Source organism: Balaenoptera ricei, chromosome 10 (assembly GCF_028023285.1).
Source record: "Balaenoptera ricei isolate mBalRic1 chromosome 10, mBalRic1.hap2, whole genome shotgun sequence".
Lineage (NCBI taxonomy): Eukaryota > Metazoa > Chordata > Mammalia > Artiodactyla > Balaenopteridae > Balaenoptera > Balaenoptera ricei.
The window spans coordinates 54,331,385-54,349,558 of NC_082648.1; the positions used below are offsets into that span (position 1 = coordinate 54,331,385).

The window sequence follows — 18,174 nt, forward strand, 5'->3', positions numbered from 1 at the left end:
GGAGTCAAAATCACTTGTTTTATTTTAAACTAAATACCATATTCAGGTCATTCCAACCCCTTTTGAGTTCATTCATAGGCCAGGCTAATTGCTAATAATGAAATTAAAAATAGGGCTATGATAAGTATTGTTTTTAAGTTGTTTGTTTGGGTTGCTCAGGGGAGGGGCAGTAGGAGGACAATTTCTAGGTCAAAAAGAAGGAAAGTGATTGCTACCAGGAAAAATTTTATGGAAAAGGGTAAGCGGGCGGATCCTATAGGGTCAAATCCGCATTTGTAGGGGCTTGTTTTTTCTGCGTAGAGTTTAGTTGAGGAAGTCAGAAGGTGATAAGTAGGAGTAATGAGGCTAGTATTGTGTTTGTTAGTAAGGTCAGTATTAGGTTTATTGTTCTTTTTCGGGGTGTACCGAAACTAGCGGATTGGAAGTCAGATGTACTAATTAATACTAAAAGGACTATGAGCCTCATCAATAGATAGGTACGTAAAGAAATAGTCATGCAACATCTACAAAATGTCAGTATCAAGCAGCAGCTTCGAAGCCAAAGTGGTGAGTGGATGTGAAGTGGAATTTTAGTTGGCGTAGGAAACAAACAATAAGAAAAGTAGACCCAATAATTACCTGCAGTCCGTGGAATCCTGTGGCTACGAAGAAAGTTGATCCATAGGCTCCATCTGAGATTGTAAAGGGGGCTTCGTGATACTCTGACGCTTGTAGGAGTGTAAAATAAACACTGAGGGCAATTGTAATAAAAAGGGCTTGGAGTATGTGCTTGTGATTTCCTTCTATAAGGCTATGATGGGCTCAGGTAATGGATACGCCAGAGGCTAATAGCACAGAAGTGTTGAGGAGTGATACTTCTAGGGGGTTTGAGGGGTGAATGCCTGTTGGTGGCCAGCATCTGCCTAGTTCAGGAGTTGGGGCGAGACTTGAGTGGTAGAAGGCTCAAAAAAAGCCGGTATAAAGTAGGACTTCTGATATGATAAATAAGATTATTCTGTATCGAAGTCCCTTTTGGACGGTTGGTGTGTGGTGGCCTTGGAAAGTGCTTTCTCGAATGACGTCTTGTCATCATTGATATACTGTTAGAATATTAGTCAGTAGGCCCAGTATTAGGAGAACTATTGAGTTGAAGTGGAATCATATGATTAGGCCTGATGTTATGAGAAGTGCTGAAAGAGCTCCTGTGAGGGGTCAAGGACTGGGGTTTACTATGTGATACGTGTGGGTTTGGTGGGTCATTATGTGTTGTCGTGCAGGTATAAGCTTACTAAGAGGGTAAGAACATAGGCTTGAATTATAGCGACAGCAAATTCAAGGATGGTGAGTAGGATGAGAATAGTAAATGTAATAAGAGCTGTGAACGTGCTGGTGCTTACTAACACGGGGGTTGTCTCCCCGATTAGGTGTATTAGTAAGTGGCCTGCCGTAATACTGGCTGTTAATCATACTGCCAGTTCTACTGGCTGGATGAATAGGCTAATAGTTTCGATAATTACTAGCATAGGGATGAGGAAAGTGGGTGTGCCTTGTGGTAAGAAGTGGGCTAGGGATGCTTTTGTTTTCTTACGGAGGCCCGTATTGACGGCACCGGCTCATAGAGGGATGGCTATTCCTACATTGACTGGGAGCTGTGTGGTGGGTATAAATGAGTGGGGTAATAGTCTGAGGAGATTGGTTGAGCCGATAACTAGAATGAGTGATATAAGTATTAGCGATCAGGTTTGTCCTTTATGATTATGAATACCTATTATTTGCTCTGATGTGAGTTGAATTAATCACTGTTGAAGGGAGATTATGCGATTATTAATTAGTCGTTTTGATGTTGGGAATAGAACACTTGGGAATATAACGGTCAGGATGACTACAGGGATACCTATTACTGGGGTTACGAAAGGGGCAAATAGATTTTCGTTCATACTGTTTCTCAAGGGGCATATTGTTTTCGTATTTTAGTGAGTGTTGATTTTGGGTTGGGGTAGTAGATGTGCTTTGAGATTTTTAGTTGAAATATAATAAATAGTGTTAGAAATATAGATGAAATAGTAACAAATCATGTTGATATATCTAGTTGTGGCATGTCATCAAGGAGAACTTTGGCTCTCAATTTTTAACTTAAAAGGTTAACGCTAATCTAGCTTCTTAATGAGTTTATAGTATAAACGCTGATCATTTCTTGAAGTATTTTAGGGGCACTAGTTCAAGAACAATTGGCATGAAGCTGTGGTTTGACCCACAGATCTCTGAACACTGTCCGTAGAACAAGCCTGGTCATGTTGATATTAGGGTTTGGTTTAGGTGCCCTGGGATTGCGTCTGTCTTTAGGCCCAAGGAGGGTACGGCTCATGAGTGTAGTACGTCTTCAGAGGAAATTAGTACTCGGATTGTTATCTCTATAGGTAAAATGACTCGGTTATCTACTTCTAGTAGTCGTAGTTCTCCTGGTTTTAGGTCTGGTGTTGGGATTATATAGGAATCAAAGTTTAGGTCTTTGTAGTCAGTGTTTTCATAGCTTCAGTATCATTCGTGGCCTATAGTTTTTACAGTAAGAGATGGGCTGTTGATTTCATCTATCATATAAAGAACTCGTAATGATGGCAGGGCAATTAAGATTAAGATAATGGCCGGCAGGATAGTCCAAATAGTCTCCACCTCTTGGGCATCTATTGTGCTAGTATGTGTTAACTTAGTTGTAAGTATTAGTGTAATGATAGAGAGGACTAAGGAGCTAATTAGGAAAACAATTATTAGTGTGTGGTCGTGAAAACGTAGCAGTTCTTCTATGACGGGTGATGTTGTATCTTGAAAACGTAGTTGGAAGGCGTATGCCATAGAGATATACAATATTTTCACTTGTGACTTAACTTCGACAAAGTTGTATAAAATTTTACTAATACCTAGTTCATGAAGAAAGACATAGTGGCTATGATGTTGGCTTGAAACCGATAAGAGAGGGTTCGATTCCTTCCTTTCTTGACTATTTTAGATTAATGTAGGTTGGTTCTTCGAATGTATGATATGGTGGAGGACATCCATTTAGTCATTCTAAACTTGTGATAGTAAGCTCTACTGCTAATACTTCTCGTTTGGATGTGAATGCTTCTCAGATAATGAAGACTATCAGTATGACCGCTGTTAATGAGATGAATGAGCCTATTGATGAGATGGTATTCCATGTTGTATAGGCGTCTGGATAGTCGGAGTATCGTCGAGGCATGCCAGATTAGCCTAGGAAATGTTATGGGAAGAAGGTTATGTTGACACCCACGCATATGATCACAAAGTGAATTTTTGCTCATGTCAAGTTGAGTGTATACCCTGAGAATGGTGGAAATCAGTGTACAAATCCTCCTATGATAGCGAAAACAGCTCCCATTGAGGGCACATAGTGAAAGTGTGCGTCTACATAGTAGGTATCATGAAGTACAATGTCTAATGATGAATTAGCTAGGACAATACCTGTTAGTCCACCGACTGTGAAAAGGACGATGAAACCCAAGGCTCACATCAGGGCCGGTGATCATTTAATATTGCCTCCATGGAGTGTTGCCAATCAGCTAAATACTTTTACCCCTGTAGGGATGGCAATAATTATAGTAGCTGATGTAAAGTATGCTCATGTATGAATGTCCATACCTACTGTGAATATGTGATGGGCCCATACAATAAAACCTAAGAACCCAATTGATATTATAGCTCATACCATACCCATATATCCGAAAGGCTCTTTTTTTCCCGAGTAGTAAGGTACAATGTGTGAGATCATCCCAAACCCAGGTAGGGTGATGGTGGCCTCGTAGAATGAGTGGGAGTGTTCCTTCCTCTGCTATATTTTGGAAGAGTTTGAGAAGGATAGGTGTTAGCTCTTCTCTAAATGTTTGATAGAATTTGCCTGTGAAGCCATCTGGTCCTGGGCTTTTGTTTGTTGGAAGATTTTTAATCACAGTCTCAATTTCAGTGCTCGTGATTGGTCTGTTTATATTTTCTGTTTCTTCCTGGTTCAGTCTCGGAAGGTTGTGCTTTTCTAAGAATGTGTCCATTTCTTCCAGGTTGTCCATTTTATTGGCATAGAGTTGCTTGTAGTAATCTCTCAGGATCCTTTGTATTTCTGCAGTGTCAGTTGTTACTTCTCATTTTTCATTTCTAATTGTATTGATTTAAGTCTTCTCCCTTTTTTTCTTGATGAGTCTGGCTAATGGTTTATCAATTTTGTTTATCTTCTCAAAGAACCAGCTTTTAGTTTTATTGATCTTTGCTATTGTCTGCTTTCCTTTCTAAACGATTCACATTTTTTAGAAAAATAAATTAATTAATTAATTTATTTATTTTTGGCTGCATTGGGTCTTGCTGCATGCAGGCTTTCTCTAGTTGCAGCAAGCTGGGGCTACTCTTCGTTGAGGTGCGTGGACTTCTCACTGTGATGGCTTCTCGTGTTGTGGAGCATGGGCTCTAGGTGTGCGGGCTTCAGTCATTGTGGCACGCAGGCTCAGTAGTTGTGGCTCGCGGGCTCTAGAGTGCAGGCTCAGTAGTTGTGGTGCATGGACTTAGTAGCTCTGCGGCATGTGGGATCTTCCTGGACCAAGGCTCGAACCCGTGTTCCCTCCATTGGCAGGTGGATTCTTAACCACTGCACTACCAGGGAAGTCCCTGAATGATTCGCTTTTTAATGCAGGGACTTATTCATCCTTAAATGATACATGGTAGGAATTCAATGAATATCTGTCAGCTGATTAAATAAATGAGCAACAATTTACTTCTGCAGCCACCTTTGCTGGGTAAGACACTTTGGATCTGAAGATTCTATTGAACACGGGGCACCCTCCAGCTCCTCAGGAAATAGTGGACATGGAACCTTCCCTTGAGGGAGAGAAAGCATGTTTCTGGGAGCTTTGCAAATGTTTCATGGGAATCCCACTTTTGGTTCTCTTAAGGACTCTTTTTTGGTTCATCACTCCATATGCCTCTTGGACCAAATTACTACATGTTTCTGGTGGTTCAACATGTTCTTGGCCACAGAGGCTGATATCCTGCTACAAACTGAGCCTGGTAGGAACTTAAAAGGAGATGCTTCTCATCTGTCCTCTGGCATGCCTTCAGTGAGACTCAGGCATTTGAAGACATCAGACCCAGACACCAAAATGAAATTAACAAGAAGGGGCTCCCATGAGGGAGACTGGGCGCCTCAGATTCAAATGAGCAGTCGATTGAATCCAGTGAAGGCGCTAATGAGCTGTTCTACGCAGCTCTGGCAAACTCACCCCGCACCTATAATTTTCTCTCTGGATATCATTAAAATCAAATGATTCCCTTATTTGGGGTATCCATTTACAGTGTAATTATTTTGGTCTTTTGTAGTGACTTTCGTGGTTAAATTAGGCAATTCTTCTGCCTGTGTAGATAATGTAATGACTTTTTAATCATTTGTTTTCTACCAGCCAAATTGTTTCCATGATCCCATTAGAATTCTTCTGTAGTGATTCCAATGGATTTATTGAACTACTGGTGACAGCCTCACTGATGAACTGCAGGCTGCCTGCTGTTAAACTCAACCAATGAATATCAAATACCTTCCATTTTCCCAGGAACCCAGAAAAAAATCTAATAATTTTGATCGATGGATATATTTCCTGACATTCAGCATAGAAATTACAAAGAATACCATATGCTTATGGTAGGTTTTAAAAATATAAATTTATTTTTTTATGATTATAAAAGTAATACATTATTATTCTTAAAAAATCCAGAAATACCCCAAATACAACAAATACTATAAAAATGCCTGTAATTTCACCACTTACTTAAAACCATCTTGTATTAGATGGTATCTCCCTATAGTTTTTTTTTAAAAATCTATTTCTCTTTCCATTATCTATCAATTATCTACATACCTACCTATCCAAAATTGGAACCATAATTTTTTAACCATATTTTTTTCGTTTAATATGCATGATAAGAATTTTTCCATGTCCCTGAATATTCATTGCAGTTACAGTCTTGAATGGTTGTGTAATATTTTAGTATATACATTTGTTCTCCAAATACTTTCTGAGCTCCTACTCTGAACAAGCAAAGACTTACTGTAATTTATTTAGTCATTGCTCTATTGTTTGAACATTGTTTGAGCTTTTAAAAATATAAGTCATATCATAGCTCTCTGCTCCAAACACTGCAAGGGCTCCCCATTTTGCTAAGAGTAAAAGCTTACATCCTTATGATGGCCTTTGAGGCCCTTCAAGGTTGCCCCCAACTCTTACCTCTCTGGCTTCATCTCCTATTCCTCTCCCTGCCCAGGCCACACCAGCCCCACTGGACTCCCTACTGTTTTTCTGATTGCCAGACAAGCTGTGCCCCTGGGTCTTTGCACTAGCTGTTCTCTCTGCCTGGAATTCCCAAGGACCCACTACCCAGATTTCTCACCTCCTTAGAATCTTGTGCTTAGGCGTCATCTTCTTACTGAAGCAAACTGTTCCTTTTTGTCTTGCCTCCAGCCACTCCTGATTGCTCTTATCTTGTTCTGCTTTGTCTTTTTTTTTTTTTCACAGCGTCTATTATTTTCTCATGTACTATTATACTTTATTTACAAAGTTTACCATTTATTATCTACTCCTCCCACTGTAATGTAAATTCCATGAGGGTAGAGATTTTTGTCAATTTTGTTCACCAGTGTATTGCAGGTGCCCCAAACACTACTTGGCACATAGTAGGTGCTCAATAAATATTTGTTGCATGAATGTATAAATGTTTTTGCATTTTTGGCTACTTGTGTACAATGCTATATAGAGTCTAAATCTCTGTATCAATCTCTTGTGATTTTCTGAGATTTCATGGAATTACTGAATCAAAGGAACAACTTTTAAGACTTTCTGATATATGTCATCAAACAGCTTTTTAGAAAACTTGTGCTGATTTACGCTTCCAGCAGAGTATAACTATGTCCATCTCATTGCATTAACACAGGCATTAGGCATTATTTTAAAAATATCTTCGTTAACCTGAGTGCTGAAGAACACTACTCATTTTAAAATTTTATGTTAAAAAATTTTACAACTATTTGACTACTAGTAAGTTTGATATTTAAAAATCAGCTTATTAGTTATTGATTTCTTTGGGGGATCACCTGATCACATTCCTTATTGATTTTTTGTAGTGAATATTAAGATTTATTTTCATGTTTATTAGGAATAATTTGTGCACACAAGAGAATATATTTAGAGAAAAAAAAAATACTCTTGAACCCACCGCCCAGTTTAAGAAATAGGACATCGTCAGTTCTTTTGAAATCCTAATGTGCCAGTGAATGCCTACCAGTCGCATTCCTCAACATCTTCACAGAGAAACCATTGCTTTTTTGTGTGTCCCCAATGGCATATTGTTTAGTTTTGTCTGTTTTGAAAATGGAGTCATACTGCAGTTCAACGTTGTGTTTCTAAAATGTTTGATTGCTGGAATCTGGCCGCAGCGTCCGCCGCGCCCGCCGCCTCCGGACAGTGGACCCGCACAAAGTGAGCGAGCCTCGAGCCTTCGTGAAAATGTGCAAGCAGGACCCGAGCATTCTGCACACCGAGGAAATGTGCTTCCTGAGGGAGTGGGTGGAGAGCATGGGGGGTAAAATACCACCTGCTACTCATAAAACAAAATTGGAAGAAAATACCGAGGAAGAAAAAACAGATAGTAAGAAGGTGGAGGAAAACATAAAGACAGATGAACCATCAAGTGAGGAAAGTGATCTAGAAATTGACAATGAAGGTGTGAATGAACCAGACACTGACGCCCCTCCAGAAATGGGAGATGAAAATGTAGAGATAACTGAGGGGATGATGGATTAGGCAAAAGATAAAAAAGTGGCTGCCGTTGATGCCCTAAATGATGGTGAACTCCAGAAAGCCATGACTTGTTCACAGATGCCATCAAGCTAAATCCTCGTTTGGCCATTCTGTATGCCAAGAGAGCCAGTGTCTTCATCAAATTACAGAAGCCAAATGCTGCCATCTGAGACTGTGACAGAGCTATTGAGATAAATCCTGATTCAGCTCAGCCATACAAGTGGCGAGGGAAAGTGCACAGACTTTTGGGCATTGGGAAGAAGCTGCCCATGATCTTGCCCTTGCCTGTAAGCTGTGTCATGATGAAGATGCTAGTGCAATTATGAAAGAAGTTCAACCAAGGGCCCAGAAAATTGCTGAACGTCGGAGAAAGTATGAACAAAAACGTGAAGGGCGAGAGATCAAAGGAAGAATAGAAAGGGTCAAGAAGGCTCGGGAAGAACGTGAGAGAGGCCAGAGAGAGGAAGAAGCCAGATGACAGTCAGGAGCTCAGTATGGCTCTTTTCCAGGTGGTTTCCTGGTGGAATCCTGGTAATTTTCCTGGAGGAATGCCTGGAATGGGAGGGGGCATGCCTGGAATGGCAGGAATGCCTGGGCTCAATGAAATTCTTAGTGATCCAGAGGTTCTTGCAGCCATGCAGGATCCAGAAGTTATGGTGGCCTTCCAGGATGTGGCTCAGAACCCAGCAAATATGTCAAAATATCAGAGCAACCCAAAGGTTATGAATCTCATCAGTAAATTGTCGGCCAAATTTGGAGGTCAAGCATAATGCCCTCTGACAAATAAAGCCCCTGCTGAAGGTAAAGCAACTTAGATCACCTAATGGATGTCACAGTAATACAAACCGTGTACCTCTGACCTTCTCATGAAGAAAGCTGGGGTGCTGTGAGGATAATCCCTACCCCTCTGCCCCAAATGCAGCTGAAATATTTTACAGTGGTTTGCCATTAGGGTATTCATTCAGATAATGTTTTCCTACTAGAAATTAAAAACTTTAAACAATTTAAAAAATTAAGTAAAATTAAATGTTTGAATTCAACAACTACAGTTCATTTGTTTTTACTGCTATGTACTATTCTCTTGTGTATATATACCACTGTTTATTTATCCAAGCTCAGTGGGCAGTAGGATTGTTTCTAACTCTTTGGTATGATAAATGACGCTGCTACAAACATTCTTGCTCATGATTGCTGAGGCATTATACAAAAATCTCTGCAGGGTATGTACCTAGGAGTGGAATTTCTGGGTCATCGAGGATGTGTATGTTCAACTTTTCAAGATAATGTGAAACTCCTTTCCGATTTGGTTGTATTAATTTATATTCCTACTAGCAGTGGATGGGCTTTCCCGTTGCTTCACAATTTTTCTAACTCTTAGTACTATGCTGGAGTGGGTGAAAAGTGGTATCTAATTTTGGTTTAAATCTGCATTTACCTTTCAAATGATTATTGGCGATTTACCTTTCCTCTTCTTTTTATTTATATTTAAAGGGTGGTAACCACTGTTACCACAGTCATTGACTGGGTACTACATTGTGTGCCAATCCCTGCACATTGCATCATCCACTCACCAACCTTATGAAGTAGTTGCCATCATATTCTGGGGCCCCAGAGAGATTACTATCAGAGTACATATTACAAACTGTATTTCTTCCAAATGATGACCTTCACATCTTTATAACATGTGACTTGAGACCCAAGACTAACCTGTAATCTTGTTAGACTGCAATTTGACAGAAGGTATCTAACTTCTAAAGTCTGTCCTAGGTCTTTCAGAGATTAAAAAAGAACACTAATAGTCGTATGAAAGAAAAATTTCTAGAGTTTATCTCCAAGGCCATTTTCTTGTTACCTTAGCAGAAAGGAAAAGGTCAATGACATTTTTGTCATTATGTCTTGAATGATTTAAGAAATCCCTTACACGTGAAAGTACCAGCTGGAGCAAGATACATGCCTCCTCTCAGAGGAGTTGTCTCCTGAAGGAACCTATTATTATTTTTTCAATGAATTACTTTTTTTTCTGTTGGATTTCCAAAGGGGAGTTGGCTGGTTCCAAAATCGAGTCTGGAATTTTAGAAAAAGGGAATGTTGTTATTGTTTCTTTTGAACTAATCAATCCAATAAGCATCTATTTTGAATCTGCTTTCTATAAGACCCTAAGACACAGAGATGTTTGAAAGAACAAGAGGATATCATTCCCATGTCCACTCTGTTTCCTATTAAGTTGGAAGGTTTCAAACTCTCAAAAATAGAATTCATTCATTTTTATTAATTTTCTGTCATTTATGTGTACCCCTGGTGTGTGAGGGTTAATCCAAGGTTAGGTTAGGGGGCCTGATTGATCCCTAAATACATGGAAAGCCATCATTTTAAGAAATGTTTTCAACAATATTTATAGTATATCAGAGGTAAACAACCAGCCCAGAGCTTCCTGTCAATCTCCCTGTGAGAAAACCCATAGGAAATAATGTGGGACGGATCCAAGGGGACATGGAAAGGTGTTATCATTGTGCTTTGGAAGGCTAGGGCTAGACCACTGCAGGCTAAGCAGGTCTTCACTCCCAGAGTCCCCTCTCTGATGGAGGAGGCCCCAGCCAGCCTGATGGAGAGCTAGGTATGTGGGAGTGGAGAGGGGTGACATGCTTTGCTGACACTTGCCTTTGAGTCAAGCTAGGCTCAGGAAGTCCACTGGGCCACAGACCACTGGGTCTCCAGGCAGCCTGCCAAGGGTGAGCAAGCAGGAGGTCAAGAAGTGGGCAGAGGAAAGAATGACACTGTGGGCCATGGGGCCAGACCTGAACCTGATCTCTCCTGTTGAACCTCTGGTTGGGTCCATCTGTGCTTGTCTGCCAGCCCAAGATAACACATACAGCACATACACACACGCATATTCCACACTCATATCCTTTTTTCAACCTTTCCATCACTCACTTTACCTTTACTGTATGTGGCCTTGTGCTGTATTCACTTTAAACAAATAATTTTATTGAAGTATAATTTGCATACCATGAAAGTTACCCATTTTAACTGTACAAGTCAATGGTTTTGTTGTTGTTGTTTTGTTTTTGGTAAGTTTACTGAATTTGGCAACCATCACCAAAATCTAGTTTTGCAACAGTTCTGTTACCCCAGTAAGATCCTTCATGTCCATTGGCAGTTGAGCCCTGTTTCCTACCCTCCAGGCCCAGACCAACCAGTCATCTGCTTTCCATCTCTTATAGGTTTGCCTTTTCTGGATATTTCATATAAATGGAATCATGCAAAGTTGGTCTTTTGTGTTTGGCTTCTTTCAATTAGCATGATGTTCATCCATGTTGTAGCATATATCAGTTTTTCATTTCTTTTTATTGCTGAGTGGTGTTCTGTTGTTTGGACACACCACATTGTGTTTGTCACTTTCCAGTTGATGGACATTTGGGCTGTTTATACTTTGGGGCTATCATGAATAAGGCTGCTATGAACATTCATGTGTAAGTCCTTGAATAAGCATATGTTTCCATTTCTCTTGGGCATATACATAGGATTGGAATTGCTGCATCATATGATTAAGTCTATGTCTAACTTTTTAAGAAACTACCAAACTGTTTTCACATCAGCTACACCATTTTATGTTCCCTGTAATTGACTTTTTCATATGAGTTCTGTCTCCCTTTACAGGCTATAGTCTTCTAGGGGACAGCACTCCTGCCTGTAGCTCTGTGTAACCATAACTCTCAGCATAGAGTAGGTCTGTGGTCATTAACGATGATTGCTGTAGTGGGCTGAATGGTGATTGCAAAGATATATCCACATTGTAATTCCTGGAACCTGTGAATATTACCTTATATGACAAAAGATGTGATTAAGTTAACGGTCTTGAAAGGAGGGGCTCCTCCTGGAATATCTGGGTGTATCCTAAATGCCATCACAAGTGTTGTTGTAAGAGGACAGAGGCAGAGGGAGATTGCACACAGACACACAGAGGAGAAGGCCACGTGAACACAGAGCAGAGAGATAAGGGGCCACAAGCCAAGGAATGCTGACAGCTACCAGAAGCTGGAAGAGGCAGAGAACAACTTCTCTCCTAGATCTTCCAGAAGGAGTGAGGCTCTGATGACATCCGATTTCAGCTCACTGAAACTGGTTTTGGACTTCTGGCCTCCAGAACTGTGAGAATAAATTTCTGTTGCTTTGGTAATCTGTTACAGCAGCTGCAGGAAACTAATACAATTTGCTAAAAATGGTAGCTGAATGGAGCAGGAGTAAAAGCTGAAACACAGCATATCTGGAGATCGTAAACATAGTCTTGGATGTAGGAGACAAAGAGTTTTCCATTTCCTTTGGAGTAAGCCTTTATTATGAATGAAATGCATTCATTTACTCATTTAGTCATTAATTTTCAACCATTGAATTTCTAGTAGCTTTATTTGACTGACTTTCCTTTATAGTGGATATGTTTTCCTTTCCCTCTGGAATGAAATTACATATCTGCCATTGCTTGATATACTTTATTTTATGTTGTGTCCAAATCAGTGTTACTGCCTGTAACCATCGGGAGGGCAAGATTCTGGAACCAGACCACCTGTGTTCGAATACTGGCTCCGCCACTAACTAGCTATGTGGCTCTAGGCATGTCATCTGTATAATTGGAATAATAAGTGTACATAACTCATAAGGTTTGTGTGAGGATTAAACAGTAACAGTTTAACAACCAGCTCTCTCGATTTGTAATATTTGCCAATTTCTGTGGTATAAGTACTCCCTTCGTGAACAATTTTAAGCTATCAAAGTAGCATCACTGAAGGTAGAAGTTGGAAGAGATGCACAGTAGCACACCATGATGTAATATCTCCTCTAATACAGATACAATAGATACTTAAACCCAAGAATGTAGATAATAGTAAAATGCAGTAAAATAATTAGGAAGACATTAGTTTTAAGTATTTCTTAACCTTGTTTTTTTGATAATTTATTTAATTGTATTTATATAATTTAATTTTTAATAATGGGCTGGGTTTAACAACTGGCTCATAAATTTCTTAAAAATTTAATAATTGACACTCCCTCGGGAACTGGTATAAACTGACTCTAGCTCACCTAAATTACTGTATGTAAAGAACTATAAAGGCTGAAGTTAGGTATTTTTCTTTATTATCCTGGAAAAGCCCTGGCACTAGCCTAGGATCCTGTCTTGTCTCCACAGATGATTAATCGCTGTTAGGAGAGACCTAAATTTAAGGACATGAGCGCCCAAGAACAGCACTGAATTGGTAGCAAAATGAAGGAAATGGTAGCTTCTCGATCTCTTTATCAGAATGCTTGATGCATTCAGACCACTTTGGGCTTGAGGGCCCTTTAAGAATAAAGAAAGAGCCCAGAGAGGGGAATGCGTAGGGCAACATCTAGCTTAAGATGTACCATAGTTGGGGTCTTGGGTAAGAAGCCTAGCTAGAGAGTAGCAGAGTTGGAGCTCTTTATTCCCAGTCTGTCTCTCTATTAGTCTTTAGATGGCGACCTTTTGTTCTCTTCCCACCACCTCCATCTCTGATTTAAAGTTGACTAGTTTTTAAGAAGCGATGTGCTACAATGAACATTGTGGTGCATGTCTCTTTTGAATTATTGTTTTCTCAGGGTATATGCCCAGTAGTGGGACTGCTGGGTTGTATGGTAGTTCTATTTTTAGTTTTGTAAGGAACCTCCATACTGTTCTCCATAGTGGTTGTATCAATTTACACTCCCACCAACAGTGCAAGAGGGTTCCCTTTTCTCCACACCCTCTCCAGCATTTATTGTTTCTAGATTTTTTGATGATGGCCATTCTGACTGGTGTGAGGTGATACCTCATTGTAGTTTTGATTACTCAGCCATAAAAGGAAATGAAACTGAGTTATTTGTAGTGAGGTGGATGGACCTAAAGTCTGTCGTACAGAGTAAAGTAAGTCAGAAAGAGAAAAACAAATACCGTATGCTAACACGTATATATGGAATCTAAAAAAAAAAAAAAATGGTTCTGGCGAACCTAGTGGCAGGGCAGCAATAAAGACGCAGATGTAGAGAATGGACTTGCGGACACGGTGCAGGGAGGGGGAAGCTGGGGCGAGGTGAGAGTAGCATCAACATATATATATTACCGAATGTAAAATAGCTAGCCAGTGGGAAGCAGCAGCATAGCACAGGGAGATCAGCTCAGTGCTTTGTGATGACCTAGAGAGGTGGGATAGGGAGGGTGGGAGGGAGGCTCTAGAGGGAGGGGATATGGGGATATATGTATGCTAACACAGGATTGTGAAGCAATTATACTCCAGTAAAGATCTATTTAAAAAAAAAAAAAAGCAATGTGTAGATCAAGAATTGATGAATCACCATAAACACAGTCCAAAGGCAGCTGACTTAAAGTGCTTTAGCTAGGTAACTCACGTGGGCTCCCTAAATGTTGGATGTTACTTAAATTCTTAGAAAAGTAATTCATGATAAGTATCCATTTATCCTTTTGCTGATGAAACTAGTTCCATGAATTGTAAACTTAAATCTATATATACATATGTACATATGTACATGTATATGTACATATATACAGTGGAATATTACTCAACCATAAAAAGGAACAAAATTGGGTCATTTGTAGAGACATGGATGGACCTAGAGACTGTCATACAGAGTGAAGTAAGTCAGAAAGAGAAAAACAAATATCATATATTAACACATATATGTGGAATCTGAAAAAATTGGTATAGACGATCTTATTTACAAAACAGAAATAGAGACACAGACGTACAGAACAAACGTATGGATACCAAGGGGGAAAGGGGAGGGGTGGGATGAATTGGGAGATTGGGATTGACATATATACACTATTGATACTATGTATAAAATAGATAACTAATGAGAACCTACTGTATAGCACAGAGGACTCTATTCAGTGCTCTGTGGTGACCTAAAGAGAAGGAAATCCAAAAAAGAGGGGATATATGTATACGTATAGCTGATTCACTTTGCTGTACAGTAGAAACTAACACAGTATTGTAAAGCAACTATACTCCAATAAAAAAAAAAAGTTTAAAAGTACTTATAGTAATGAAAGTGTTTTCTAATACTCCTTTGAATGAGTAAAACCAGAATATAACAGATCAATTTATTCTGGAATACATAGGGAGAAAATAAGCAAATTACCTAAAACCAACTGATTCACAGTTTAAATTGAAAGTTCTTTGTATTGCGAGCTACAAATTTCAGTTTTCCTTGGATTACCTTCAAACAGATAGGATAACATAAAAAATTCTGAAGAAAAAAAGGGTGTGGTAAAGACCTGCCTCCAGGAACTTCATGGCTTTGCTCCCCAAAGTGTGCTGTGTGGAATTTTATTCCTGGGAAATGCTTTAGGGGAAAAAGGTCTCTGATCAAATAAGCTTGGGGAATGCTGCATATAAATGCCCTCTCAGAGATGTACGAGGCTCAGCAGTACAAGCTCTGAGCAGGGCTATTGTAGAGACAACTCCCTAATTTAGCATCACTCCCCATCTCTTAGACTTATTTGACCCCAGAATCCTGTTTTCATGTAACTCCTACAAACATCTCGAGCAACCAGTGTCCTCCAGGACACGATTTTGTAATCCCCACAACTAGGATTGTTATTATTGCTTCTAAATTGTTTTATGATCTTCAGCAAACCCTAGCCTCAGTTTCGCCTTTGAACTAATAAACCCCTCACAGAGATGCTGTGAACCAAAACTTCCACGGAAAGGTCCCCTAAAAACTTTGGCATGCTACTTCTGTCTTGGGCTAATGTTCATTTACCAGAAAGCCACCCTGGTTAGTTCTTCTATTACCCCATTCTGCCAGGACTCTCAGTAATACCCCTCCGTGGAATGTCCGTCTCCGGTTGGCATGCACATAAAAGTGTGGACACTCGGCAAAGCCAAGGAAGCTACGACTTGCTTATATTTCAACCTGATGGTCTGTTTTAAAGGTCATTTTTTTCTTCTAAAGGCGCAAACGCTGCAGTAATTTCCTTTAGTACATTTTTAGCCACCTATATCGAGACAAGTTGTCATGGAATAACCTGTGTTCACATCCTCATTTCAAGGGTGGCTTAAATGTGGAGCCAGGATGGCTGCAGCCTTAAGGCTCACCTCGGCTGGTTACTCTGAAGCTGCCTTCTCAGTCTGGTTTTGGTTTAGAAACAAGGTAGTACGTAATCCAAATACGCCAGGGCAGAAGATCCAAATGACTAAAAAGCAAAGCAGCTTTAAAACTCCAGTAAGATACTGGGGGTTTAGCTCTTGTGACACTAGCCAAGGATTGATTATTCAACGAGGTGCCCAGTGGACTAGGTGCCCGCGGCTGGCTTGCTTCTGCAGAGGTAGCATTTGCTTCTTCCCAAAGTGTGTTATGCTTTAGGCTCAAATGCAAACTCTGAATAAATATTGATCTTTACAAAGTAGGAAAAAAAATGACAGATTTGCTTTTTAGTTATTGGGTGTTTCCCTGAAGTGAGGCAAGACCAATTTGGACTTTGGGGACATTTGTCTTTGGAGTTTCTGGAGAGTGTCATAAAGGCTCTTCATTGAATCAAGCTTCCATGGGTAGAGATGGACTTAATTTCTATCACAAGGCTGAAGATCCCAACTCCAGCCAGGTTTCTGCCTTTCTGTCTCCTAATAAAGAACACCAGTTATAAGTTGGAAAAACCCAAGATTATCTTTTTGGTTAAAATGGATTATTCACAGAATTCTGAAATATATCTTTCCCTCGTGAGCTGTAAACTTAAAGCTACAAACTCTTTCTCAAGCAGGAACTGAAGTTCAAAGAACTTGACTGGACTGAAGCATAAAGCAATAAATATGTGTCCCTTAATTTGCCCTCTAATTTCTTTCCTGTTTTTGTGTTTGTGATATTAATGCAGGAGAAATTCAGTAAATGGTCACTGACTTTGGTTTGATAGCTACTGAGTCCTTCGTTCTTGAGGCTTGGGTAAGGGAAAGGGAAGAGCTCATTTGGCCAGTGTCTAAGGAGGGGCTGATGTCCTGCATTTTATCTAGACCTCCTTGTCCGTGGACCTAAGGCCTTGCTCCTGGATGTGTGAGTTGTGCAGTTGCATGGGGCCCCGCACAAAGAAGGATCCCAGGCTTGGTTCAGTGCCCTGTTGTCACCATCTTGATAGTCTTAATACTTTTTGAACAAGAGACCCCACATTTTCACTTTGCTCTGAGCCCCTCAAATTTCCTAGCTGGTCCTTCCCCTGGATTACGGTTGATTAAGGCTCTCTGCTCTCCTCTTGCTCTTTTCTCCCACCCATGGCCCCAGATCCAGCCTGAAGACCATGCTCAAGGCTGGACTGTCCAGTGTCCTGGCCACTGGAGCAGGAAGCTAAGCATTCACCCTGCAGTGAACCAACTTTCAATGATTCTCCTGTGGAGTTTTTACATTATTTGTCATCTCAGAGTAGCTCTTCTTCGTTTGAATTTTCAAAACGTACCAGGTAATTTCAACGGTTGTGCAAGCCAATCCTGGTTACGAAGGGAAATATGTTACCAAGGAACAATCCCATAATGCCAATGCTTAATACAAATCATTTTTCATCTGTAATTTTTATACTCTTACTGATAATAAACCAGTAAACAGGTGCAAAATCAATTTACATTTGGAGTTTACATTAGAATTAAAGAAAAAAATCTTGCTGAACACCTGAATACTTTGTTTTATGATGTCAGTTTCCTATACATGGTTTCTGTTTCTTTATGTTGAGCCATATGGAGGACATTTATTCAATATGCTTATTAAACTTGTATATTTGCACCACTTGCATAAACTGCCTAAAATTATGATGATGAAACCCCTGTCTTTGGATAGGCATTTGTTTTCTTTCCTTTTCTGTTTTTCTTTTTCATTGCCTCAGGAAATTCTTTGAAAGGGCCATGTTTCTCATTTACCCAATTTAAAAATTGCTCTCCTCCAATAGCCCCTTCCTCTCTCCTACTTTGGTAGAAAAGTTTTCATTAAACTGTACCTTATTGTGATGATCTGTGCCTTCTTGAAGAATGTGGAAAGAAACAGGCCTATCTGTTGTTACTCTGTCTGTATTACTGAGAGCATTTTGTATTACGTGACACTCTGACCTCATTACGAGAACCCACAGGAGACATTGTTCTCTGCTGTCAATTGGAGTTGGTATAAGGCCTGGCTCATCTGGGGCTATGCCTAGCATATCAAGCTCAGATTGTGTCATTAGGCTCACTGGACATGGATGAGATGAGAAAAAAAAATCTAGTTAATAAAACTTCTTTGGGACTTCCCTGGCGGTCCAGTGGTTAAGACTCCGCACTTCCACTGCAGAGGGTGTGGGTTCAATCCTTGGTCGGGGAACTAAGATCCCGCA

General features: G+C 40.0%; 1 long non-coding RNA gene and 3 pseudogenes across 1 annotated transcript in view; 2 read left to right on the forward strand and 2 right to left on the reverse strand.

The window, feature by feature from the left end:
• Positions 1–18,174, forward strand: part of LOC132373378 (uncharacterized) — a 151,993-nt gene that overhangs the window by 70,608 nt on the left and 63,211 nt on the right. The gene's annotated exons all lie outside the window — the stretch shown is intronic.
• On the reverse strand, positions 1,239–1,916 carry LOC132373374 (ATP synthase subunit a-like; annotated as a pseudogene).
• LOC132373375 (cytochrome c oxidase subunit 2-like) lies at positions 2,167–2,829 on the reverse strand (annotated as a pseudogene).
• LOC132372792 (hsc70-interacting protein-like) lies at positions 4,998–8,590 on the forward strand (annotated as a pseudogene).